General features: G+C 37.2%; 1 long non-coding RNA gene across 1 annotated transcript in view; it reads left to right on the top strand.

Annotated features, from left to right (window-relative positions):
• The window catches only part of LOC140498414 (uncharacterized), a 32,566-nt gene extending 7,343 nt beyond the window's left edge, over positions 1–25,223 (top strand). Inside the window, exons 2-3 of the long non-coding RNA XR_011965088.1 lie at positions 22,314–22,464; positions 24,908–25,223. This is a non-coding gene — a long non-coding RNA (uncharacterized lncRNA). The remainder of the gene's footprint in view (positions 1–22,313; positions 22,465–24,907) is intronic.
• Positions 25,224–25,467: the final 244 nt, after the last annotated feature.

Raw genomic sequence — 25,467 nt, forward strand, 5'->3', positions numbered from 1 at the left:
TTCTGAATAATTTTCACTGAAGACTCTTCACACTGAGAACTCTTTTAAAATCCCCTAAATAATATATCCTTTTCTAAACTAATATGGCAATCTAATTTGCTCCCTGCATACTTAATTTCTCTCTAATTTATAGCATTCATAAAGATGAAATGGACATGGGGTCGCCTAGCCCACATGTCTTCATTTTGCAGGTGAGAAAACTGAAAACCAGAAACTTTAAATAATTTCTCCAAGGTCACCAATGAAGTTATAATTGTTTCATATGTGCTCATCTTGTTTCTGCAATAAACTTGTAAATCCCTTCAGGACTTCATCCATTTCATGACATTTCCCACAATGACTATTTTTATGCTGGGTACATAGAGACTTACTACTTTTTGGTTGATTCATTGTTTTACTTTATTAGCTTAAAAAATAAACTATCTCAGGATACTTTAAATGTAGTGCAAGTTCGCGTCAAAGATATTGATTGCATAATCTCTCTAGTAGCTTTTCAACTGTAATGACTCTTTTAATCGATGCGTTTCGTACACAGCCTACTAGAAGTAAATAGAACCACTAATTTCTCCAAACTATTGAGTATTTTGTATCCATATATCTGCTGGCTGTCATGATGCCTATATATATATTACATATATATATTTTCAGTTTTGATCATAACAGAGTTACAAATCTGTATCATCTGAGAAAGAGAAAAAAAATAAGAACATTTTCAGTGCAGACTTCAGAGTAATTCTGATCTCATTAATGACAGTTGAATTGTACCTGAACAAACACCTGAACTATCAAATAAGCTACTAACTTAACAACTGTTCAAGTAACTTTTATATAAAGAAAATAGAATTCTTGTAAATAATCCCAAACACATAAAATACACTTTTACTAACAGATCAATATGTCAGTCCCAAAAAAGCCTGCATGAGCATAAAACCAGATGACATTTCCAGCTTCTAGCAAAGTAACAAAAGAAGAAAAAAGAAGAAAGATTTCTGATTGCTACTTAGCTCATCATAAATGCAGCCTTTAACCCATTTCTGCCCACAAAGTATTTGGAGAGTAGACTCCTACTGTTCTGCCTTTTGGCAAAGGAGGAATCCTGGATGTAGATACAGTCAGTTCAGATTACTCTTGACTCATGACTCATCAGTAAGGGAAGCAAAGGTCAAAAGCAAATGCTCCCCAAAACCTTGCTGAAACCATGCTTACTACATGCCGTCAAACTAGGCCCAGTGTTTCTAGTTATGTTCCTTCCTTCTAAGAGTCAAGGCTATGTCTTTAAATGCGATAATATCCCAAGCTTGTGCAAAGATAGGACTACTTTTGGAAATAGGTGAGTGTGAACCCATTATTTGACCAAGAAGCCATTGTTTTCAGTCTAGTCCACCTGACTCCTTTGGGACCACATCTCTGGAACAGGAAGGTTTTATTCCACTCATGAATGGAAAATTGTGTTCTCAATCCCATGACTCATTTGGGGAAGAATTGGAACTGGTTATTTTTTCCCCTCATGCATAGCTGGGGAGTCAGGTTTTAATTATGATATCTGAAGGGAAGAAGAACTGGAGACACATCTTTAAATTATCATTTATTTACTGTGACATAATTAAGTATGAGAGTAATTAATGGCACCTCAGAATACTGAGATATCTGCCTGGGTCACCATATTTGCTTTTTGTCTTATCCCAAACTATCAATCAAGGAATTAAGATGTGTGTGTGTGTGTGTGTGTGTGTGTGTGTGTGTGTGTGTGTGTGTAACTGGTATTTGGTAGGAAAGGGGCCAAGCCTTAGAAACAGAACTTGGGGTCCCCTTTTGCTCCCAAATTACAAAGTGATTAGAAGTTAGGTTGAACCTTATCATATCCCATAGATTTAAGGGAGCAGACAGTTATGCTCCCAGCCCAATAGCCCCTCTACCCAAGTAGAGCAGAGTGATGGTCTCCTGTCCCCAACCTCTCTCCTTGATTCATAGTGGTGTTACGCTTAAGAATACTGGACTGAAATTCTGCAGACCTAAGGACTCTGGTCTGACCTTTGTCAATAACTATCTGTATGGCCTTGTCCATCAGTGTTTGTCCTTTGTTTTCAAAGAGAACCAATATACTATGGGTGATGTCTTGAGTTACATATGAGTTGGACTGAAATGAGGCAGATGGAGTGAAAATCATCTACCTCACTCTCATTTCATGAGTCATTGAAGTACAGTGGCAGGACAAAAGCCAAGAAAACTGGTGATGGCCCAAGATGCATTTCTCCTCCATAGGTCTCAGTTCATTTATAAAGTGATAGGGGAGGGAGTAGATGATCTCTAAGGTTCTTTCCAGCTTTAATAATTTGACTTATAAAGTACAGTTAAACAAATTAATCTGGCTTCTCACTTGCATTCTGCTTCTTCATAGGCCAATTAAGTTACCTCTCTCAGTCCCTACTGTTGAGAAATCACTTGAGTTTTCCCGACTCTTTGAATTCTAGGTAGAACTGAGTAAAGGTCAAAATGACTCTTTCTGAGGCAAGTTAACACCTGAGGTGGTGGTCTCTAGTTTCTGAGCTTTGAATTCCTCTTTTTTCCTCTTAGGCCTCCAAACTATTGCATACCCAGTTACTTGACAAAAAGGATCCAATACTGACTCTCTAGCTTTTGTCTTGATTGAATTATCTCCCTAATTATTTTTTCTCAGTCCTTTACTCACTATCATCTTTCTTTCCACCATCCCCCAGTCCAATGCTCTGTCAAACTTCCTGCCTACAGAAGAAGCCACCTCTGGATGAGTTTCACTGTTGTTTTTCCCTGAATAAGATTACATTTATTTATACCTCCAAATGGGTACAATTATAATGTTAACACATTTACTAATGTGGATGCAATTCACTTCTTTTTCACATAACTATTATTTCAAAGTGTAATGCTTTTCATTAGGCAAATTTTATAAGCAATATTCTTTTTTTTAACAGTTTCAATATTCACTTTCATGAGATTTTGAGTTCTAATTTTTTTCCTTCTCATTCCTCTGACTCCTCCCCAACACTGAAAGCAATCTGATATAGGTTGAAGATGTATAATTATATTAAATTTGTTTCCACGTTGTTTGGTTGCTTGTTGTCCTTCATCTTTGAAGAAGACCGAAATGATATCACCATGATAAAGTGAAATTTCAGTGTATCTGACTGTGGCTGATCAGACCAATATGAGCTCAGAATTCTCTACCATGGTTTGGGCACAGATAGTCCATGTGAGTATTTGGGGTAGATATCCCAAATTTGAGCATCCTGTCTTTACTTTGTGCTATCTCAATTCTGCTTTGCTCAAAAACACAGCACCCTTTCTGATGTGGGCATGCCATGCTAAGTGGTTCTGTGCCAGTGTCTCCCATGTTGCACAGTCAAATCCGAAGTTCTTGAGACAGACCTTGAGAGTGTCCTTGTATCGTTTCTTCTGGCCACCATGTGATCACCTGCCCCATGCAAGTTCTCCATAAAATAGACTTTTTGGAAAGCATACATTTTGCAGTCAAACAACATGGCCAGTCCATTTGAATGCTTGGCAGTTCAGCTTTAGCAAGGACTTCATCTTATCCTGCCAGGTGATCCTCAGAATCTTCTTAAAAGTTCAAATGGAAGAGATTCAGTTTCCTGGCATGGCGCTGGTGACTGTCCATGTTTCACAAACATATAATAATGAGGTCAGCATAACGGCTCTGTAGACCTTCAGTTTGGTAGTCAGTCTAATACCTCTTCTCTCTCCAACTTTTCTTCAGAGCCTCCCAAACACTGATCTATCTCTGGCAATGCATGCATCAAACTCATAGTCAATGTGTACATCCCTGGAAAGTACACTACCAAAGTAAGTGAACTTATCCACAGCATTCAAAACTTCTCCATTTGTTGTAACCTATGGTTCCACATTTGGATGGTGTGGTGGTGGCTGATGGAGCACCTGTCTTTTCTTGGTGTCAATTATTAGGCCAAAATTAGCACAGGCAGCAGAGAACTGATCCATACTTTGTTACATCTCAGTTTCAGAGTGCATTGAGAGCACTGAGTGCACAATAATCTGCAAACAGAAAATCATGCACCAACACTCCCTCCACTTTGGTCTTGACTTGTAGCCTTTTCAAATTGAAGAATTTACCATCAATACAATAGCTGACCTTGATGCTGTGTTCATCCTCACTGAAAGCATCTGTCAACATAGCTGAAAAAAACATCATGCTAAAAAGCATGGGAGCAAGTACATAGCCCTATCTCACTCCATTGGTGACTAGGAAGGCACAAGAGCATTGTCCACTATCCAGAACCCAGGCAAACATGCCATCACAAAATTGATGTACAATGCTGACGAACTTCTCTGGGCAACTAAATTTTGACATAATTTTCCATAAGCCCTCATGACTAACAGGGTCAAAGTCCTTGGTCAGATCTACAGATGTACAGGTGTACAGATCTCTGTTCTGCTCTTGACATTTCTCCTGGAGTTGTCAGGCAGCAAACACCATATTGACTGTTCCACAGCCCTTTCTGAAGCCACACTGGCTCTCAGTTATATGACCATCTTCCAGGTGAGTGATCAATCTATTATGGAGAGTTCTAGAAAGAAATTTGACAGTAATGACTGAGAGAGACCTGTGATTGTCGCAGGACAATCTATTCCCTTTACCCTTATAGAGATGGACAATGGAAGCATCCTTGAACTCCTGGGAGATAACCTCCTCTTGCCATGTAAGCTGGAAAATTTCAGTCAGTCTTTGTATGAGCAATGGTCCCCCACCTTGTAAATCTCAGATGCAATAGAATCAGTACCAGGTGCTTTGCCACATGAAAGGAGCCTAATGTCCCTCAAAACCTCTTCTTCAGTTGGAAATTCTGCAAAGTAAGGATTGACTTCAACCTAAGGTAAATTGTCAGTGACCTCAGCATTGATGTTGGTCTGTTGGTCTGTTGAGAACATTATGGAAGTGTTCAGCCCATTTACCTCTATAAGATCCTTATTACTAATCAATGTGGCTCCATTAGCACTGAGTAGTTGTGATGCACCATAGGTTTTTGGTCCATAAATAGCTTTCAGGGAATCATAAATGTGCTTTAGATTGTTACTATCAGCATAAAGCTGCATTTCATCTGCCTTCTTACTGAACCAGGAATCCTGCATCTCTTCAAGCTTTGCTTGTACTTTGCTTTTGATGGAATTAAATACTGTCTTTTTAGAGGTGGATGAACTATCCTGCTGGTAAATCCTGTGGAGTTCTTGTTTTTCATTTAGCAGCTTCTGAATTTCCCCATCATTTTCATCAAACCAGTCTTGGTGTTTGCAAGTGTTCTGACTCAGATGAACAAATGCATTGCTGTACACCAAATATCTGAAAGCTTCGCACTCCTTTTCTGCTCCACTGTTGTTAACTGTGTGTTGGCTCAACTTTTCCTCCAAGTCAGGAAAAAACTGTTCATGCTCAGAGAAGAGCTCTAATTTGTTGACATTAATTCTTCTGGCAGTCATTTCGCCTTGGGGTGGCACTTTTGATGAATGTGAATATTTAGCTTGGAAAGGATAAGTCTATGATCAGTCTAGCAGTCTGCACCACACGGTGCCTTTGTCACTCTCACATCTTGTCTGTCTCTTCTCCTTACAATCACATAGTCTTTTAGATGCCAATATTTGCTGTGAGAGTGCATCCATGAAGTTTTATTGCATTTAGGTAAATGGAAGACAGTGTTGGTGATGAGAAGGTCATCTGATGCACAAGTCTTCAGCAGTAAATGACCATTGCTGTTGCTGTTTCCAACTCCATTTCTCCCTAGGACTCCCTGCCAAGTCTGGTATTCTGAGCCTACTCTAGCATTAAAGTCACCCAGAATTATAAGCTTGTCCTCTTTTGGCACATTGACAATAAGGATCTCTAGGTCTTCATAAAATTTTTCTTGAACTTCATCAGTTTGTCATGGTGAGAGCATAGGCACTGATGATGGTGGCATGGCGTTTTCCTGCAAGTGGTAATCACATTGTCATGAGCCTGTTATTCACTCCTTTTGGCAGGCATATCAGCTTGCTGATTAGATTAGTTTTGATTGTAAAACCCACACCAGCTTCACTGTGTTCCCCTTTACTGTGCCCACTCCAGAAAAAGGTGTATCCAGCTCCAACTTCAGTAAGATGGCCTTCATTTGCCAACCTTGTTTCACTCAGGGCTGCTATTTGGATGTGATACCTGTTGAGTTCTCTTGCAACAACAGCAGTTCTTTCAGGTCTACTGAATTTTGTGTTGTCTATTAGTGTGCACATGTTCCATGTGCCGATGGTGAGTTGAATCATCTTTGCAGATGCTTTCATATATTTTGTACATATTTTTTGTGTTTTTCAACTACATAGTGGAATTCCCTTCCCTGCTGTCATAAACAGCCAGAGTTGGGTAAGCAAACAATGTTTAGGGCACCTTTTCTAGTCCCCTTTCTCACACCAGGAGGTTAGCAGTAAGATCCTTAAAAGGCTGCTCAAACACCCAGGTGGCTGCTGAGACCCTCTGCTGCTTCCAGTGAGAAACGACTCCATGGCCTGGGCCACCTGTGTGCAGGGTTGTGACTATATCTCCCAGTGTATCTGCACCTACTGCTTCATTACTTGCCTGTTACCAAAGGACTTTGAGGCATAATAGTGAAATGGTATGGGTGATGTCTTTTGATCTGTGTGTAAACTGGATTTAAGTGAGGTAGAGCTGCATGAAGTCATCAGCCTCACTCTCTCCTCCAGAGTCATTATAGTCCAGTGGCAGGATAGAGTCAAGACAGTTGGTGATGGCTCAAGATGACCTTGGCATCTGTGGTGTCTAACCAAGCTATAAGCTCTCCACTTCACCTGTTTCATCTGCCTTCATGGCCATTGGAACAAATTGTTCTCATCCACCCATTCCACCAGAGGAAGTCTTCACATGCTTGGGGTAGAACCCTGCTTAACTCACCAATGGGTTTGAGAACCCTTGGTTACCCTCAACCTAATTTGGCCCATCTGTTGAAATGGTTTACTGGGGTGTGGCTGCTGCAGCTTCTTGGAGTTACAGGCGAGAGTTAGGTGGAACAGGTGAACACCAAAGGTGGAAAGAGCCCAGAAAAGGGCTTGGCAGCCATCACACCAAAGGTCCTGGTTCTCTCTGAACATACCCAACACGCCTATTTCCACATTAGTCATGTTGTGAAAAAAGAATCAGAACAAAAGGGAGAAAGCATTTGAAAGAAAGAAAAACAAAAAGGGAAAATAGTATGCTTCAATCTACATTCAGATTCCATAGTTGTTTCTCTGGATATGGATAATATTTTCCATCATGAGTCTTTTGGAATTGTCTTGAATTATTGTATTGCCAAGAAGAGCTAAGTCTATCATAGCTAATCATCACACAATGTTGCTGCTACTTTGTACAGTGTTCTGGTTCTGCTCACTTCACTAAGGGTTAGTTCCTGTAAGATTTTGCAGATATTTTTAAAATCTGTCTGCTCATCATTTCTTATTGCACAATAGTAATCCATTACATTGGTATGGCATAACTTGTTCAGCCATTCTCCAATTGATGAGCATCCCTTCAATTTCCAATTCTTTGCTACTACAAAAAGAGTTAGTATAATTATTTTTGCACATATGAGTCCTTTCCCCTTTTCTGTGATCTCTTTGGGATACAAACCTAACAGTGGTATTGCTGAATGGAAGGGTATGCCCAGTTTGGTTTCCCTTTGGGCATAGTTCCAAATTATTCTGCAGAACGTTTGAATCAGTTCACAACCCTACCAACAATGCATTAACTTAATTTAAAATTATTAAAAATTTTAAATTTAAATTTTTTAAATTTTAATTAAAATTTTAGTTAAAAAATAAATTAATCTAATTTAACCACATCTTCTGTAACATTGATCATTTTCCTTTTCTGTCATATTAATCAATTTGATAGGTATAAAGTGGTATCTCAGAGGTGTTTTAATGTGCATTTCTCTAATCAATAGTGATTTAGAGCACTTTGTAATTTCTTTATCTGAAAACTGCCTGTTCATATGCTTTGACCATTACTTGCATTCTTATATATTTGACTCTGTTCCCTATATATTTGAGAAATAAGATCTTTATCAGAAACATTGGCTATAAAAATTATTTCCCAGCTTCTTGCTTTCCTTTTAACCTTGGTTGCATTGGCTTTGTTTGTACAAAAACATTTCAATTCAATGTAATCAAGTACCCATTTTGCATTTTATGATATTCTCTATTTCCTGTTTGGTAATAAATTCTTTGCTTTTCAATAGATCTGACAGTATTCATTGCTCTCCTAATTTGCTTATGGTTATCACTGCTTATGTGTAAATCATATACCCATTTTAACTTTATTTTATTAAATCTATGCCTAGTTTCTACCACACTGTTTTCCAGTTTTCCCAGAAGTTTTTTTCAAACAGTGAGTTCTAATCCTAGAAGCTGGGATCTTTAGGTTTTTTTATAAAAACAGTAGATTATCACAGTAATTTACTGTGTCTTGTGTACCTAACCTATTTCACTGATCCACCACTCTATTTCTTAGCCAGTATCAAATAGTTTTGATCATTGCCTCTTTATAATATAGTTTTAGGTCTGGTATTGTTAGGCCACCTCCCTTTGCAGCTTTTTGTTAGTTCTCTTGAAATTCTTGACTATTTGTTCTTCCAGATGAATTTTGTTGTTAATTTTCATAGCTCCATAAAATAAAATTTTTGGTAACTTGATTGGTTTGGCACTGAAGAAGCAAGTTAATTTAGTTAGAATTACCATTTTTATTATGTTATCTCTGCCTACCCATGAACAACTGATATCTTCCCAATTACTCAGATAAATATTTGTGTGAATAGTGTTTTACAATTGTGTTCATATGGTTCTGGGTTTGTTTTGGCATGTAGACTCCCAAGTCTCTTATATTGTTTACAATTGTTTTAAATGGAATTTCTCTTTCTAATTCTTGCTGTTGTGCTTTGTAGGTAACAAATAGAAATGCTGATTTATGTGGGTTTATTTTATATCTGCAACTTCACCAAAGTTGTTAATTATTTCAAGTAGGTTTTTAGTTGATTCTCTCAGATCGTGTAAGTATACCATCATATCATCTGCAAAGAGTGATAGTTTTCTTTCCTCATTGCCTGTTCTAATTCCTTCTATTTCTTTTTCTTCTCTTTTTGCTAAAGCTGACATTTCTAGTACAATATTGATTAATAATGGTGATAATAGGCATTATGGTTTCACCCTTGATCTTACTGGGAAAGCTTCTGGCTTATCTCCATTACATGTAGTACTTGCTGATGGTTTTAGATAGATAATACTTATCATTTTAAGGAAAACTCCATTTATTTCTATGTTTTCTAGTGTGTTTAGTAGGAATGGTTGTTGTATCTATCTCTGCATCTATTGATATAATCATATAATTTCTTAGTTTTATTGTGGATATGGCCAACTATGTTGAGAGTTTCCCTATTATCAAACAAATCTTACATTCCTACTATACCATTTCGAAAAAGGAATATTTCTTTTTATCTCCATTCAGTTTTCTCCGAAATCTATCTTATCTCCTAACTTGTCTAAAATTGTATTCATCTCCTTAACTTCTTTCTTGTTTATTTTGTGGTTAGATTTATCTAGTTCTTGGGAATGGGTGTGCTTAAAATGTCTAACTAGTGTAGTTTTGTTGTCTATTTCTTCCTATTATTCACTTAACTTCTCCTTTAAGAATTTGGATGCTATACCATTTGGTGCATCAATATTTACTATTGATATTACTTCATTGTCATGGTACTTTTTAGCAAGATGCAGTTTCCTTCCTTATCTCTTTTAATTAGATCTGTTTTTGATTTTGCTTTGTCTGAGATCAGTATTCCTACCTATTTTTTTTTCTTTTTACTTCAGCTGAAGCCTAATTTATTTTGCTCCAGCCTTTTACTACTTCTACTCTTTGTGTCTCTCTCTGCTTCAAGTGTATTTCTTGTAAAGAACATATTGTAGGATTCTGGTTTTTAATCCAATCTGCTATCTGCTTCTGTTTCATAGAAGAGTTCATCCCTTTCAAATTCATAATTATGATTACTAACTGTACACTAATTGGGTATTTTGCTCCATCCTCTTTTCTCCCTACTTATACTTCTCTCTCTCACTTCACCTTGTTCCTCCTCACCAGTATTTTGCTTCTGACCACCACTTCCCTTAATTTTCCCTCCTTTCCATCAGCCTCCCTCCATCTTATTTCCCCCTTCCCTCCTACTTCTGTCCTCCCTTTTGCCCTTACTTCTATCCAGGTATTTTACATTTTCTTTTTTTTTCTCCTTTTGATTTTGTTTGACTATTTCTTGGTGTCTCATGAAGTTGTTAGTTTCCACTTGCCCAATCATAATTTTTAAGAAATTATTTTCTTCAGGAAGCTTTTGTACCTCCTTTTCCATTTGACCAATTCTACTTTTTAAGGAATTGTTTTCTTCAGTGCATTTTTTCCAATTTTGTCTACTTAATTTTTTGAGGAACTGTTTTCCTCAGTCAGTTTTGGTCCTTCCTTTTCCAAGCTGTTGACTTTCTCTTGAATACCTCTCATTTCTTTTCCCAATTCTTCTTCTACTTTTTTTTATTGACTTCTAAAATCCTTTTTGTGCTCTTTCAAGAAGGGTTTTTGGGCTTGAGATCGATGCGTATTCCCCTTTGAGGTTTCACATATAGGCACTTTGACACTGTTGTACTCTCTTGAGTTTGTGTTTTGATCTTCCCTATTGCCACAGTAGCTTTCTATGGTCAGGAATTTTTTTTTTGTTTCTTGCTCATTTCTAAAGCCTTTTTTTGTGGCTTTTAAAGCTGAACTCTGCTCCTGGGGTACATGGGACACTGTTTCCAGCTTCTAGTGCTGGGGGCCAAGCATCTGGTCACTGGTTTTATGTGCTGGTGCTTCAGATGCTGATGGTTTGCCCACTCTGTTGGGGTCACCTGCATAGTCATACTTATTATTGCCTTTGTTCCTGGGCTGGAAATTTGCGTTCTGCATTGGAGCTGGAGGTCTCACAGGTGGCTTGCTGTGCCACTGGCCTGCTGAGCCAGGACCAAGGGGTTTTGGTTGCTGATCTGTGCTATGGCTCAGAGCCTCCCACTGGCTTGCCCAGACACCACTGTGCTGGGCTGTATTTGCCTTTTACCCAAGTGAGACAGATCTTTCCTGAAGTCCAAGTTATCTTAAGCTGAAAAATTGTTTCACTCCATCTTTTTGTAGGTTCTAGCACTCATGAATATGTTTAGAGGCTTAATTTACCTTTGTTTCAAAGGGAACTGGGGAGAGCTCAGGCAATTTCTTGGCCTTTCCCTGCCATCTTGTCTCTGCCTCCTCCACCAATATTCTTTTGAAAGCTTCTCTCTTGTCTAAATTGCTCATTTTTACTTTCAATCAATAATTAAGAATATATTAAATTAATTAATATGTGCCAGATAAGACATAGCTATTACTTCAAGTTTGTTGGAGCACTGGCCTCAGAGAAAGAAAGACCTAGGCAGAAAGATCTTCCCTCTAGCAGTGGCTGTGTAGCACTTGGAAATCATGCAACTGCTCACTACTTTGGGCAAATATTTAAATCTATAGGTTTTAGAGAAAGTATTAATTTACATTGGTAGAAGGAGCTTCCTTATTGAAGAGTTCCACCTGTTAATGAAATCATGACTCCAGCTTCTATTCTCATGTGCTAAGGCATTATGCTAGGTGATGGGTATACAAATATTAAGAATAAAACAATCCTTATTCTCAAGGAACTTATCAAAAATAGTGGGAAGCAAGCCATAAAGCTAGTTTCTAGGTATTCTCCAATCAGAAACCTAGGATTCTTTCAAATAAGAACCTGGTGAAGGTTCCAGAGATAAGACCCTACCAGAAAGAACAGCCTGTCTCTCTGGTTGCCCTAGTTTATCCTGAGTACCTCAATCAATTTTAATCACCAAAATAGTTTCTGTGATCACTGTGTTTACTTGAAATTTAACTGCCTCTGTTAAATAAGCTTACTGCAAAAATCTAAGAGCTTAATTGTGTGATCTTTGGTGTGGTTTATAAATTTCCTGTCTTCTCCTCATGAGTGGTATATAAATTTCCAAAAATAAAACATAAGCATTTAAGAGCTAGAGTCAATAAATGTTATCACCAGCTTCTGCACTTCAAAATCCTTCAAACTCAAACTGCTTTTCAAGTTGTTTATTTAATTTGTCCCTGAAGGTGCAGAGCTAACAAGGTGTTTTCTCTCTGGCTTTCCCTTTCCATGTTTCATTTTGATATTTCATTTTCTTTCTGGTTTTCTATAGTGTAAAGAATCAGTTACCAAATACAATTAACAGTGAAGTTATGGGTCTTTTTTTTCCAACAGAGAGGGAGGCATGTAAGGAAAATAATGAATTATCTTAAGTATAAACGCAATTTGATTTTCTCAGTTTCACAGAGATAGGCCTATAGAAGCTATTGAATGAGGGGATTGACAGTAAATAGATGAAAGACAGTCTCTGGGAAACTGTTCTACCATCAGTTACCTGTTACTTCAGTTTGTTTCCACTTCTCTCCATCTATATTACTATACATCTCTATTTTTCTATAGCCTCCCAATCTAATACTATGCCTTATATCTATACTAGGAAGTTTTTACCAGGAAGGAAGTATCTCTGGCTGAGATGTTGATGGCAGATATGACTAAACCCTACCTACTATAGTCAGGTACTAAAAGCAGAGTTGAGGCCGGGGGCAGAGAGAGAGAACTTTTGGATGTGGGGGAGGAGCGGTAGAAGAAAGAAGGAAAGACACAAGTCAGAATCTAGGGAGAGATGAAAGTATGTCCCTAGAATTCTGTTGTTGACTGATTTTACATCATACAATTAGTTTAAATGACTATATTGAAAATAAGATCTATATTTAGGTTAATTGAACATGATTATATGTCCAGGGGTAGGAAATAGGAGTTACTTATTCACAGAACTTTGATTAAATTGTATTTAAATCATTCATATTGTATGAAATAATGGGCAAACTGTTCAGATTTGTAAAACCTTTTGTATTCGTAGACATTTGCAGCATTTGACTAAAATAGCCTTCATTAGGAACTTCTCTAATTTTTAGTCAATGCTATCTGTCTCTATCCTCTAGCACCACTTATATCAAATATGAACTGCTCTGGTACTATCTCTGGTGCATGGCATGATGCTCAGGACATAGTAACTGCTTCATAAAAGCTTATAGATTTATTTATTCCAGTTACCATGAAATATCTGCACACTATTGAGGATTAGTGAGAGCGACCGCAACAACCACCGTTGGGCAAATAATTAACACAGCAACGTAAATACTTTACAATAACCTTTTTGTACAATTCCAATACAGACCACACTTTATTACACCATAATGAAAAAAATGCAAGGGAGAATGATATTAGGGAGTTTTGCTTCATGGACTGCAGGTGGAAAGTGGGGAATTATAAAAAAAAGGGAAAGATGTATAAATTGATATATCAGTATGTATTGATGTGTAAATCAATAAAGCAATCAATCAAAAAAGCAGCTATCAAGCACTAATTATGTGCAAGGCAGGGAAGCTAGGTGGTGCAGTGGTTAGAGTGCCAGGCCTAGAGCCAACAAGACTTATCTTCCTAAGTTCAATTCTGACCTCAGACAGTATCTTTGCTAAGGAAGTCCCAAATGGAGTCACATAACTGAAAATGACTGAACAACCACAGAGTGCAAGATACATGTGACATTCTTTTATAATGCTGAAGAGATAGAGAAATATATGAGATAACATGGTTCACAATGAATGAATGATGGAGACCAGAGACTTGTAGATTACATTGAAGGCTCATCTTTTTCTATCATGACTGAGGATAGAGAAATTAATCTCAACAGGGCACCTGAATTGAGTCTTGAAGAAAGGGCTATTTTGAAAGTACAGAGACAAGAGAGAGCAGTTTGAGACTGATAGCTAATAGACTACTTTAGCCAGAAAGTAGAAGACAGGCAGGGGAGTAGTGAGAACTGAGGTTGCAAAGGCAGGGAGGAGGTAAAATGTCAGAATGAGGACCTTGTATTTGACACTATTGATATCAGGCACTGAAATCTTTTGAATAGGGGACAGACATCATCTGTCTGAAACGCAAAAAAAGATATCTATGTTAACCAATATATTGTTTGTTCTATCTTCCAGGTATGACTTGATCTTTATCTATTCAAGGGGCTCAGAGTAAATAATTCCTATTCTCTGCCATTGGCCACATCCATATATTCCATTCAGTTGGATACCAGAAGAAGAAGCATGCTAATATAATTCTAGGTAATTGAATGCAAGAAAACGGCCCCTTAGCCATGTACCCACAGTGGCCACCTGGGGAGATGCTATCAGTGGGAAGTCAACCCCAGAATGTATCAGGGCAGCCTCAGCATAATAGGGTAGTATCCATGGTGACTCTGCTACACTACTGAGGTCCTTCTCTCTTGTAACCTTTAGTAAGATTTCTGGAGGTATTTATGGATGCTGGAAAGTTTGAGTCTTCACAAAGATCCCGCTACAATTCTAATTTTTTTCTGGTGACTCAGCTGTTCCAAGACTTAACTGGTAGTGAATTTAGAAAGGCCTCAAATGAATTATCTTAAAAAACAAACAAAAACAACCTTTGTTGTTATTGTTCAAGTGTCTGACACTTCATGACCCTATTTGGAATTTTCTTGGCAAAGATACTGGAGTACTTTACCATTACCTTCTTTAGCTCATATTACTGATGAGGAAATTAAGGCAAACAAGGTTAAGTGACTTGTCTAGAGTCCCACAACTCCTAAGTGTCTGAAGGCCTGTTTTGAACTCAGGTCTTCCTGACTCCAGATCTGACGCTCTACCCACTGTCACTTAACTGCTCTAAAAAAATCCCCCCACTCAAGAAATATGAACATTTGAGAAGTTTGTCACATATCAGAGTTTATTTATTCCTTTCTGTGTTTTCACCATAAGGTCAAAGATCCTGAAAGATCCTGCTTGCAAAGGTCTTCCTAGCTTAGTTATTCTGGTGGACTGTTACAGGCTTTGCTTCTGAAGAAATAAATTAACTCAAGGGCTGAATTTTTGCAACCATCTAAAAATGATATAGACTCCTTAAGAAGCTCTGTTGAAACATTTTGTGTTTAACCTTTCTTTTATTAAACTGCACACGCAGGTTCTTTCAGGAGCTGGGACATTCAGTCCTACCAAGCTGTTCTTTCATTATTTACAGGGCTTGGTTATTTTTCCATGTACAAGGTACTTTCACTTTTTTTAAAAAATGAGAAAAAAACCAATGTTGTCAGTATCAATAAATCTGCATCCAGAGAGAGTCACTTCCTATCAAGGTTTCAAAAGTGCTTCATGGTTTTCCGATCCCCTGTCTGTACTAATCATCTCTGATGTTTCACATATGCAGGGGATGAGATGCCAGCTTTTAAACCAGCTCTTTGCAGCATCCTATTTAAAAAGAAAGAAAGAAAGATAGAAAAATAGCTTGAATTATTTATTCACAACCCTAGAAAGTCCTGTTGCCCTTCTCTATATGAAATGCAGAGATTGGTTTGTGCTGTGTGCAGGCTGTGGTAGGAAGAACCAGTGCAGGCCCAGAGCTGCGTGAGAGGGGCCAGGGGTGGGAGGAGTGCCAGGGAGTTTATTTTCTGCCACAAATCAAATGGCCTAATTTTACCATCATCCCAGTGACATGATAACAAATGAATACAGTTCTACAGGAGAACAACTGACAAGAGTATATGCTGTCGAGTTACAGGAAATGGAAACTCAGAGTCAAAGATTCTGAAGTTCTATTTTTGGTCTCCACTCTTGACTTTCAATGTGACCAAAACCAAGTTACTCTAGATTGTCATTGCTTTACTTTGGTACACCTGCAAACCAACATTACTAACAGAAAAAAAAAGTGGTAAACCTTAATTAGCATTTGCTAGGGGCCTTTGACCCCTTCACCAGAGGCTCTACCAGTAGTATATACCGTGTGTTATTGTTATATGCAATAGTAGGGAGAAAATGCTGGCTATCCTGTTTTCGGTGGATATTGTTAATTTTCTCAGTCCAGGTCTTTGCTGCATTCTCTCATTCTTGAAAACATTTAGCTAAATAGTCTGGCTTATTTTAGCTAGACAGCCATAGCTATTCACAAAGCAGATGGCAGCATTTACAGACTCTCACCAAGGTTTCTAAAGAATGTTTTTTTAGCCTATGTAACATAAGTTATTGCTCTCAAATAATATGCAATTAACTAAACCTCTCTTTTGGGGAACACTTTTAAAATCAAGGAGTGGCCCGTGGGTGCTTGGGAACTGACATACAAGGGCATGATTGAATTGGAATGCCAATTTATAGCACAACTCCACTGTTCACATATCAAATAGCCTGGAATGCCCAGTAAAACAAGCATAACAGTTGTATAAAATAAGAGATTTAACCCAAGTTTCTCCTTTTGCACAACACATGAATGTTTATCTGGGGTACCCTGAGGAACAGCAAACCCCATATGAATGCAGAAGGAGAGTGGGGACCAGCCAGTTGAGACAAAGGACAAGATTAAATATTTAACTCTTACAATATGCCATGATTAAAAAATATACAGAATCCTTCAAAGTATTGGACCTGAGGAAGACCGGCTTGTATCGAGTCCCACTGATTTAATTTGTACATAGTGTAATTTACTAGGTTGTAGAAGCAACAGTAATTCTGCGAGGCCATCATAAGCTCATTAGAAGCACACTGAGATAGCTTAATGACTTACAACCCACAGCTTTTTGCATCCATTTTCTAGTGATCCCCTCTCTTGGCGCCTGCTGCGCCCTACTCCATACTGCTGATAGTGTGGTCGTTTTCATGCATACCCCAGAAAATGAGAGGTATTTTTGAAAACAAGATTTAAGACACCCAGAAACACATCCAGCCAATGTTTCAGGGGTGTGTGAGAGGGGCTAGCAGCTAGGATCGGAAAATTCTCATGTATTGTTAATCATGGGAAGATTGGTTAGCTGTTAAGTACCGTATAGTGCAACTCATCAAAAGCTCCAACATCCCACACAATGGAACAGAAATAATTACTCTCCCAGAGCTGCTATTGTTTCCAGACTCAGCCTTCTCTGGACTAATAAAAGGTTTAATTTTAAATTGTGTGAAGGAAATGTCAATGTTACAAAGAAATACAATGAGCTATCGCTCTGAGAACCATCAGGTAAAATACATAATGAATTAGAACTTAATGGGCTAGAGCTGAGTGAAACCTAAACAAACCCCTTCCCTCTTCTAGCATCCTTTTCTTCTCTCTTCCCTTAATTGATAGGACCCACATCAAAAAGCCTAGGTTTCAGCACCTTAGCCGTTTAGATGAGAAAGTTCTGATAAGATGTTTGAGCTCAGCTGAGAGGCAAGTATGTATATGTTTGTAGGAGCCACTTTAAAAGGCTCAGTTCAAAAGGGAGACATTTTTTTTCCCCCTCTGAGGCTTGAAGGGGAGGGGGGATGGGTGAGAAGGATCAGTTAAAGACTTCCTGTATTTAAACGTGCATTATTTTCCACCTTACCTTTCTTCAAAAGGCCAAAAGATAAATTCTAATTCCAAGACTTGTTGTTGAGTTTCAAGGCATTGGAGAACATGTATGTTGGAGGGGAGAAATTCTACAGTCTGTGCCCAGATCAGGGGGCAGAATTTGACCCACAGATCTTACTGGCATCTCAGAAGTGTCCAGCAAAGAAAACTGTCTAAGTCTAGGGCATTATCAACCTCATTTAATCAATTAACATTTAGCCAGGGCCCACTGGGTATGTGGCTCGATATTAGTGGGCAAACAAAACACCAAGGGGATTTAAAAGAGATTTGACTCTCTTTTAGCCTACGAGTTTAAAATCTAAAAGAATTTGGTAAATGCCCCAATTCAGTGATTTAACAACCATTTAAGCCCCTACTGGTTTATAGATTTGAATCAGTCATGGGAGATACAGAAGAAAAGTACATAGCCTTTGTTTACAGTCTAGTTGGAGGAATATGTGTGCGTGCGTATGCATATATACGTGTATATGTATATATTTACATATGTACTTGTCTACGTATATATTTATATATATATATATATTTGATGTGGTAAGATGCACACAAGCATATCATTTAAATAATTGCACAATTACTGAAAGAATTTAAAATAAGAAAAAAATAATTTGAGGTTAAGGTCATTGTTGTTTAATCATATTTGACTCTTTACGACCCCATTTGGAGTTTTCTTGGCAAAGATATTAGAGTGGTTTGCCTTTTCTTTCCTGAGTTCATTTTACAGATGAGGAACTGAGACACACAAGGTTAAGTGATTTGCCAGGGTCACATAGCTAATAAGTATCTGAAGCCAGATCTGAACTCAGGAGGAGGAGTCTTCATGACTCCAGAACTACTTTATCCACTGAGCTACCTCGATGCACTAAGGCCATTAGAGACAAGTTGTGTAAAGGAATTGGATTGTTGGGCATGATCTAATATCCTAGTAGACAGACAATTAAGAAGTCAAAAGAACTTATGCCTTTGACATTGTTATATATTCCTTATGCCAGTCATGGGTCTTTACAGTGCCGTAGGGAGTTCTCTAAGATTACAAATTGCAGAGCAGATATGGATCTACATCCAGTTGTGTGGAAGGAGTTTCAACAATAGGAGTTCTGTACATGAATAAAGTTATAGGTATGATTTGAGAGAGAGAAGAAAAGGTCTTCTTAGATAGGAGGAATTACCTGAACCAAGAGGGAGAAGTGGAAATCTTGGGACCTGTGTTGGAGGTGGCAACAAGATTATCCTTTAGGGAGTCTGCATTTGTATATGAATGCTTATTCCTTCCAGAAAACAGGTCTTTATTTATGTTATCTTATCTCTGTCAGTAGCTGTCAACCATGTAGAACAGAAATTTTGCAAGGTATCTTAGGCTTATCCTTTCCCTCCATTTCCCATTAATCCTACCATCTATTATTTGAAATGTTTCACTTACCCATCCCTCTTCCAGGGGATACAGTGGATAGAGCACCAGGTTTAGAGTCAGGAAAAATCATCTTCCTGAGTTCAAATATGGCCTCAGATATTTACTAACTGTGTGACCTTGGATATGTCACTTATAACCCTGCTTGCTTCAGTTTCTCATCTGTGAAATGAGCAAACCACTCCAGTATCTTTACCAAGAAAACCTCTTATGGGGCTACAAAGAGTGGGACATGACTAAAATGACTGAACAACAACAAATTCCTTTCCCATTAATACTCTACTTGTCCAGACTCCCAACACCTCATAACTACATGACTAATTTACATTCACATTGCGATGTCCAGTGCCTTAGAGTCCATAGCCTCCTGTTAGCTTTCCCAGTTCTAGTTCACCCACTCCAACAGAGATTCCATTTTGTTTGCATATTAATTTGTAATTAACATAAGGACTGATTTAGTAGTAGAATACACCAGTCTCCCCTTGAATACAAATAAAAACCAAAATAAAACAAAATCTTCAATGATACTTTTAATTTCCTAAATCAAAGTCATTTTAATTTCAAGTTCCATCTTTATTTGATTTCTCCCCATCTATTCAAATTTATTTCTCAATCTTCAATACACTATCTATTATAGTCCCTCTGTTGAATGAGGTAGTGATAGATAGAAAGAGCACTGGGTTTGGAAGCAGAGAGGTGGTTTTATATCCTACACCAATAAGACTGACAACAGTTATGTGGTCATGCACCAATCAATCAGCTTCTCTGATCCTCTGTTTCTTCATCTGTTACTTATTGACTAGTAATTATGGGAGATAACACTTACAATACTGATTGATATTGTTGTGAAACTTAAATTTGGGAATACCCAAAAAATCACTCTGGGAAGGATAACATGCTATATAAATGTTAGCTATTAGTCAGATGGATCTCCTTGCAGGGTAATGAATATGCTAATGAAACCCATGATATCATGATGCAGCTTCTTGCTTTGGATATTCCTCTTTCATCTTTTTCTTCCCTCAGTCTATGAAATATGCATTTATCCTTCAAGGTTCAGCTCAAGTTAGAAGCTTTGACCTATGCTATCCTATGAAGGAAGATGTTGGTGACAACCAACAAAGCAGTTTTAGTAGAGCAATAGGGTGAAAGCCACATTTAGAGAGGGTATGAGGTGACTTGTGAAGGGAAAGTAGCAATATTACACCATTCCTTTAAAAATTTGAAAAAAGGGAAACCAATAGAATATTATCTTGAGTAGATAGCTGCCTTACATAAAGAACACCTGAGAAGCAGTTGAGAAAGCTCTCATCGAAAGGGAAAGATTGAAAATCTAAGAAAAAGAAGAGCTCTCAGGAAGTAATTAGCCTCTCAGAAGTGGGAGGACTGGGTTCAAAGGAATAGTTAGACTGGTTGTCCTCTCCAAGGGGGAGAGATGCTTCTTCTGGAGAAACTAGAAAGGAGAATGATAGGGAAGATACATAGAAATGTTGGAGTGAGAAGTAATGAAGATAAGGGAGGTCTCCATTGGCTGATTTTTGTTCTCTGTAAAGTAGATAAAGGTACCAGCTATTACGGAGGATGGGGAAGATAGAGGAGAATGGAAATGTATAGAATAAACAGATATAGCAGGGAATGCTATAAGGAGTTAAGAAATAAATTTAAAATTTGTTAATAGCAGAGAGGGCTCCATTGAAGTGAGAAAGCATGATTGTGTAGTGTAATTGAACCTTATCAACATGACTTTGTGACTTTCTCCAGTAATATTTAGTAGTCTATGATCTGAAAAAGCCAGTACTAAAGTTTACCTAGTGATAGAGTTAAGGAAGGTGTTCTTTTCCTTTTCATCCTCTGAAGCATCTGTTATAACAGTTGGGGCCTGGAAAAACTGGGTTATTTTGTAGTTTATAAAAACTCTCTCTCTTTCCCCTTCTCCCTTTCTATGCAAACACATATGTATATATGTATATATATATATGTATATAGTTAAGAATAAAGAGTAAGATTATATATTAACAAGTGCTCTTTGAGTGTTCCAGTAGCTCTCTTGGAAGTCAAGAAAGCCTAAATTGAAATTCTGCTCTGAGATTATTTGACAAGTCAATATGACAAGATATGGACAAGTCAATTAATATTATAGTACTTCTGATGCAAAATTCTAATTCCATAAATTGCAGTGAATGAGTAGAGGCAAATTTAACACCACAAGTTCTTTATCCCATTGAATTATGAAAGTGGTTTAAGTTAAATGCTACCATCTCCCCCCAAAGCATTCTTTATTCTGAATAATTGCAATAACCATCAATTTATTTAATAAGAGGTATTGGTGAGACAAATCTTTGTTAAGAAAGTAGCAAAATAATGTTATAGATCAATATATGTATATGTTTGTGTACATATATGTGTATGTGAATATATGTTTATATATATACACACATGTGTATGAGTGTATGTATGTATGGATGTATGCATATATGGACTACGGCTTTTAAAGGTGATTGTAAGATGATTCAATGAATTTTATTATGGTCCATGCATCATTTTGATTTATTATGAGATTATTCCTGGAGGAATGATATTTGATTGTTAAATGTTAATTAGATCTAAGATAACTGTGTTTACCACAAAGAGATATATTTTAACTTAAACTCTCATATTAGACTGTAGTACAATGAACCCAAACACTTTTATCTCTGCACAGAACAAATAGATACAAGATTCAAGATTATGATTTGGAAGTGTATGACTTATCTTAGTAGTAAGACCAACATGTAGTAGTAACTACATATAGTACATAGTATATAGTAGTTAAGTGCTTCAAGACTCCATTTTCCTCACAATAAAAAAAGAAAATAAGAATGCTTTGTATCTATACCTTTAAAGATGTGTTGTGGGATCTAATGAATGATTACGAACACCTTGTATTTTTGTTTGCAGTAGTGCATATACCATGCTAAAGAAATATACTATGATCATTATTGAGGGGGAATGTATAAGACATGAAAATGCAATTAGAACATTAATAGTAAATAGTTTCTCTAAAGAGATGCGTCCTAGTTTAAAGGACTTATTCAGTAATTTCTTACACTTAATTTCACTTCATTCTCAAGTTCAAGATGAAATTCATTTTTTACATTTAGAAAGTAGGAATAATGTTTAACAAATTAACATTATTTTCTTTTTTTTAAAAAAGCAGAGCTAAAATCACACCTTCTACAGGAAACCTTTCCCAATCCTTCTTAATCTTAGTACATTCTTTCTCTTAATTATCTCCAGTTTATCCTGCATATGTTGTGTTTACATGTTGTCTCCTCCACTAGGTTGTGAACTCCTTGAGATGACTCAGGAGGAGAAAGTGAGGCTGGTGATCTTGCACAGCCCTCCCCCCTTCAAACTAAAGTCAAGTGCCAGCTATGTCATTATTTCTCTGATATCATGGTCTTCTTGGCAAACAAAGGATGAACACAACCTGTGAGTAGATCAAGCTGCCTGAATGGGGCCCAAGCTAGCTGGGTAACTCAGCTCATCCGCCCCCTTCTGTCTCCCTTTCCCCTTCCTTCTCCTCCCCAAAGGAAGGTAAATTTGGATGGCCAGAGATTTTCCAGTTAACTTGGGGTTTACTGGCTGGGTATCTTCTTTTCTTTTTCTTCCTTCCTTCCTTCCTTCCTTCCTTCCTTCCTTCCTTCCTTCCTTCCTTCCTTCCTTCCTTCCTTCCTTCCTTCCTTCCTTCCTTCTTTCTTTCTTTCTTTCTTTCTCTCTTTCTTCCTTCCTTCCTTCCTTCCTTCCTTCCTTCCTTCCTTCCTTCCTTCCTTCCTTCCTTCCTTCCTTCCTTCCTTCCTTCTTCTCTCTCTCCCTCTCTCTCTCTTTCTTTCTTTCTCTTTGTTTCTTTCTCTTTCTTTCTCTCTCTCTTTCTTTCTTTCTCTCTCTCTTCCTTCCTTCCTTCCTTTCTTTTTCTTCCTTCCTTCCTTCCTTTCTTTATCTCTCTCTCTTTCTTTCTTTCTTTCTTTCTTTCTTTCTTTCTTTCTTTCTTTCTTTCTTTCTTTCTTTCTTTCTTTCTTTCTTTCTTTCTTTCTTTCTTTCTTTCTTTCTTTCTTTCTTTCTTTCTTTCTTTCTTTCTCTTTTCCAAAACCTTAAACCCAGTACACTTTGAAGCCCATAGATTGGACAGCAATAAGTCCCTGCCCAAGCTCCAGTTAATGGGTGTTTTCTGGACACTCCTAGCTTAGAGTGACTTTCATTAGCAACTGTTTCTCTTTCCCTCCTAGCTTGCTTTAGTTTTTGTTTGTCTTTTGCTTATTAAAGGGGTCATTCTCTGACTACTTCTTAAAGAGAACTATTCACTGAATGGGTGTTACCTTCCTCTAAGTGAGTACCAGAAAAGGCCATAGCCAAAAAAGGTCAAGGTCTCTCATTGCGTCATGGGCCTTCTCCAGTCATCCTGATAAATATCTGGTCACTGGATCCAGATGGCTCAGGAGGAGAAGTGAGGCTGGTGACCTGCACAGCCCTCTCTCACTCAAAACAAAGTCAAGTCATGTCATCATTTCTCTTATGTCATGGTCTTCAAAAACTAAGGACAAATACAACAACAACCGAATTCCTTGAGAGCAGGGACTGTTTTGTTTTTGTTTTGTTTTTCTCTATCTCTATATCCCCAACATTTAGTATACTGTCTGGCACAGGTAAGGTGCTTAATAAATGCTTTTTGATATGACTTCAAGTAATATAGTCATTTCATGTCAATTATTTTATTGTGCTTCTTCTGAATGAATACACATACAGAAATTACATACAAATCCCATTGACTTCAATAAACGTTTTTTCTATTTCTACAGTTCTATTTCTTGTTAAAATGTATTTGACCCAACAGAATCTTTACATGTGGTGTCTGTGTGGGTTCTTATCATGAAATTCATATGCAAGACATTTCAGTGAATATTTCACACCAAAAAGTAAATTGTAAGCACGTAAAATTTTTGTGAACTGGGCTGTAAAATTTCAGAAGCAGCATACTCTATCTAAGTTGACAGCTGGTATCTGATCTGAAAATAGTGTATTTTCCTTCAAATGTTGGTTGTCCTGTCACTTTGCATTGCATAGATATAAACAAATATATGAGAGCAAAAATAACTGTGAAAAAGAAAATCTTTCCTTTAAAAAATACAATTCCAAAAAAGAACAATGGTTGTCATGTTAACAATATCTGAATCTTGAAGGACAAGCATCAATGTCCTATGATAATGAGGACCAGCTTGGATGCATGTACGGCAGTGTAAAAATGGGCCACCTTGCACAAGAATATACCATACTCAAAAACTCAGATGGTTCTATGATCTTATCAATGTGGACACATCCATGTTAATTGTAAACACCTGCGCCTACCTCATCCTCAGTGAAGTTTGTTCATATCCTATAAATTTGAAACAAGTCTCTACCTAATGTGTTTTACTCCTCAACAACAACCAATCTTGTGATATCACAAAAATATATTTTATATGGTTCAAGTTAAATTCTGGTACATAAACACAAAGGGACTGGTCAAGTTATGTTTTGAAGCTGACAGACTGTTGGAAAATCACCAGACTCAGGTTCAGAAGACATAGTTTCTAATTCCAGCTCTCCTATTAACTGGGTTAGATGTATAACCTTGGGTAAGACCTTGGATAAGACCTTGGGTAAGATGTATAACCATACTGCCCCTGAGGTTTCTAATCAGTAAATGTATATTTGTCCATATCAAATACGCATATTTGACTCATCTACAGAAAATATATATGTTGGAAAGTAAATGGTGCTGTTCAAATGAAATATATTATTAAAGGAAAGAACTTAGCTTGGACTTGGTTATTATTGTGCTACATGAAATTTTCAGGGTAACTTTAATCCTCTTCTTTTCTTCCTTGCCTTCCACTAGGTATGTGGCGTTATACAACCCAGCAAACAATTCATGTAGGCTGGAAACATGTCAGCAGTAGCGTTTCTGCCAGGATATGCTGTTTCAACATTGAAGAGTGAGGAGAAATTCATGACTTAAGTTGAGACCTTCATTTTTTTTACCGTGGTCTAAACCAAATGAATAATATTTATAATGAGGTTTATAAACCCTCATGCGTTATATAAATTCTAGCCGTCATTATTAGCTAATATTATTTTTTAATTTCATTTTAAATTTATGGAATAAAATAAGCATTTCTATAATATAGCATAATAAAAAGAGGTGATTGTACTATGCACAACTTGCTATTCCTTTCAAGTACAGAATAAAATTATCATGTAAATTTTTCCCTCCTCTCCTACCCTAGAGACAGCTATCATTAAACACAAACATATATATATATATACACACATATTTATACATATATACATATACATATATACATATACATATATATACATATATACAATATATATTCATATACATATGAATTATTCTATAATACTTCCATTTATCAGTTTTTTCTCTGGATACTTAGT

The sequence above is a fragment of the Notamacropus eugenii genome, chromosome 4 (assembly GCF_028372415.1).
Source record: "Notamacropus eugenii isolate mMacEug1 chromosome 4, mMacEug1.pri_v2, whole genome shotgun sequence".
Classification (NCBI taxonomy): domain Eukaryota; kingdom Metazoa; phylum Chordata; class Mammalia; order Diprotodontia; family Macropodidae; genus Notamacropus; species Notamacropus eugenii.